Source organism: Silene latifolia, chromosome 9 (assembly GCF_048544455.1).
Source record: "Silene latifolia isolate original U9 population chromosome 9, ASM4854445v1, whole genome shotgun sequence".
NCBI lineage: Eukaryota > Viridiplantae > Streptophyta > Magnoliopsida > Caryophyllales > Caryophyllaceae > Silene > Silene latifolia.
In genome coordinates, this window is record NC_133534.1 from 149,129,813 (window position 1) to 149,133,191 (window position 3,379).

A 3,379-nucleotide genomic window follows, 5' to 3' on the forward strand; every position below is an offset into this window, starting at 1 on the left:
TATTAAAAACCCGACTTCCCAAAACCCGAGTCAACACCCAAATAAAAACCCGACTCAAATAAATAAAACCCAACCCACGTACAACATCCCCCAATTTCCCGTGAGAACTCCATAAACACAAATGTCGTCGAAACCGTTGTTCACTACCCTTTCTAAACTCGTCTTTCACGACTTCCTTGACCACCATCAGCCCCGACCAAACCTGCCACCTCCTAGCCCACACCACGATGAACACCAGGACCCAAAACCACCACCCAAACCGTCACAAGCAGCCCCCAAACACACGCCCTAACCACCCTCTCTACTCGCCATTACCAACCCTCCACCGTGTCACTACAACAATTTACCACTTGCGCCACGTTTTAAGTCGTGGCGCAAGTACCAAATTTCCGTGGCTAAATGAATTAGCCACGAAAAATCTTCCGTGACGCAAGTGGCCGTGGCTACTAAATAGTCACGGGAAAACCTAAGACGTGGCCAACAACTGTTTTTTTGTCCCGGATTTTTACGTGGCTAAAACTATTCCCGTGGCTAAAGTTTTAAATAGCCACAGGATTCTATCGTGGCAATAAGAGAAAATGCTCGTGGCTATTAATTAATAGCCATATTATTCTAAGGTGGCAATAAGAGAAAATTCCCGTGGCTAAATGTTTAAGAAAAACGTATTGTTCCCGTGGCAAGACATTGATTTTCGCGTGGCTAAACCTTTTTTATTACAAAATTATGGCGTGGCAATAAACTTGTTTTCCCGTGGCTACTGTTTTTACTAGCCACGGGAAATTGTTCGAGGCTTTAAATATTTTTCATCTGACTTTAAATAGATATGATCTTAACTATGAGATTTATCAACACCGATAACAGGTGTGTGGTTCAGACAAGTACGAGCAAAACAAAATGTTGACATTGACAAAGCATTTGATCAAACATATAATGTCTTCAATAAAAATAAAAATAAAATTACACACCAACTTGATAACAATAAAAAAAATATTTTAGATTATTTAATACAAATCTCTACCTCATACTTTTTCATACATGCATCTATGATATACATGTTTGCTTCATCCTCGTGCTAGTGCTATGTATTAACCTGCAAAAATAATATACAAGCTAAATTAGTCATGATTGTTTGATTTTCTTTAACGAGTCTCCAACGATAGATCAACTAGTGAACACTCTTCTCAATTTTTTTCTTTTGCAATTACAAAATAACAATATTAATCATTGTATATGAATACGCATACTCTTCGTATTAATTTTTCTGATTTCTATTCTCCTATGGAGAGGGTATAAAATCGTGAATTTTGTATCATAGGATTTTAAATAAGAGATTAGGCCAAAAACATAAACAAACCTTAGTTGATTATATGGTTGAACCAGCTGATCTTATGCATAATAGCATAGGACTAGAACTAGATATGTCAATCTTATCCGACTCATATCCAAAATATATTAACTTAAATATGATTCACTACTAAAAATGACTTGATCTGACTCCATACGCACCATATTTTTCTCTCCAAATTGATTGTCGTTCCTACCTAACTTTATAACAAACCACAACCAACAAGAATGTAAGGTAATCCAAAGTGATCATCTGATCAATATCCATATTCAAGGTTCAAATGATGCATATGCGAAGTCTACTTTTACTAAGTCTATTTTGTGCTTAATAAATGCTTCATACACTCGTATGTTTCTACCATGATTGACATGTATCAAATTGAGTACCAAGTACTAGGTACTGACCATAACTTCATAACTACAAAACACAAGTTATTTCTTAAGAGACTAAAAAGAGCAATAGAACATTAAGCAAAAGATAATGATGTTTAAATAAACCAGGGCCAATAACCTTGAGAAATTCCATCTCCATAAACAATTATTTGTCCTTACTCCTCTCTTGCTCCTACTCCCTCCACAACCCGTCTACAATCTCCACCAATTCCTCCACCTTATTTGTGGAAGCTACTGTTAATTCTTTCAAATTTGATCCTCCCACTATTTGTGTCAATTACCAAACAACTCATCATCGTCCCACATTCCACTAATCAAGAAACTATATGACTCCCTTTATATACAACTTGTCTGTTCTATTCCTTGAACATTATTTAAGAAAGTTCCACGATATTCCACAAACTTATTCATAAGACAATGTCAAAAATATTATAGTTGACAATGGACATGGACTAATCAAGTGATCCTTATTGTAAGGCTACCTGTTATAAGTTCTCCTTGTTTGTGACGAATGAATACGTAATAATTTTGACAGTTTCATTTGTTTTATGGACAAGCTAAGATATCTAATAATCTCGTGTTTATCAAAATATCATCCGCTTTTCATCACAATATAACAAACACCACCAACAACCATGACAAGTTGACAACCTCTTCATTTAACAACCCCAACACATTAGTTGACCATCTTGTGTTACAATGAGTATTAATTCCAACTGACAGCAAAAATGTAAATTCAAACATTCAGTCATTCATTTCTAATGAGTTACTCCCTTTGTCCGAATCATTTATTTACCTTGGATTAAAATACCCCTCACAAAGAGTTAAAAAAAAAAAGGATAATTGGGTCGGAGGGAGTATAACAAAAAAAAAACATAGTACCGGTACGAAATAAATCCCCCGATTTGTATTCGGTACATAATCAGACTAAATTGCAAAACACATGCAGAACTATGCATAAAGAAATAAAGGGGAGATTGGAGAGACAAGTAAGTTGGTAATAAACTACTGGAGTACAGCCGTCCTAATCATCAAATCTTAAATCACCAATTCCTAATTTAATAACACAAATGAAATTAGACTATCAAACAAATTTAGTAAGATAAAAAAACGAAATCGCTATCAAAGGCTTATTAGTTTACCTTGAATTGAAATGAAACAAAGGAGGTAAATTGGCAGTTACGGTAGGCAGCAATCCTGAAGGTGGCGATGCGGCGGTTGTCGATTGTTGCGTGTGGGTTGCGAGTTTTCGTTTGTGGAATTGTGTTTAGCGTTTGCTTTAATTTTTATGGGGGTGGGTCTAGTACTCTGATCGTTATAGGGATTGGGATTTAGTTTATTTTTTATTTAATGAAATAAGAGGGGGTGACACACAAGGTAGCCACCAAAACGGATACGGATACGTGCCACGTTTTTCCATAAAATTTAGGGCACGAGACACTTTATTTAAATTTAATAATATAAATTTTATAATAATAATTAACCTACCATTTTATTTTTTTAATGTATTTGATATTAAATTTAAATAATTTAAGGTAAAATTTGACTTTGAGTATAACTTATTCTCATTTCTCACTCAAACTTGTCTCCTAATCAATCTCTTTAAGTTTTTTGACATCTCATTCCTCGTTTATAGGTATCC

At 34.9% G+C, this 3,379-nt stretch overlaps 1 long non-coding RNA gene across 1 annotated transcript; it reads right to left on the reverse strand.

The window, feature by feature from the left end:
* Nucleotides 1-946: 946 nt before the first annotated feature.
* LOC141598338 (uncharacterized) lies at nucleotides 947-3,040 on the reverse strand. Its single transcript, XR_012523429.1, has 2 exons — nucleotides 2,880-3,040; nucleotides 947-1,090 (listed from the first exon to the last, which is right to left on the reverse strand). It is a non-coding gene; the product is annotated as an uncharacterized LOC141598338 (long non-coding RNA).
* Nucleotides 3,041-3,379: the final 339 nt, after the last annotated feature.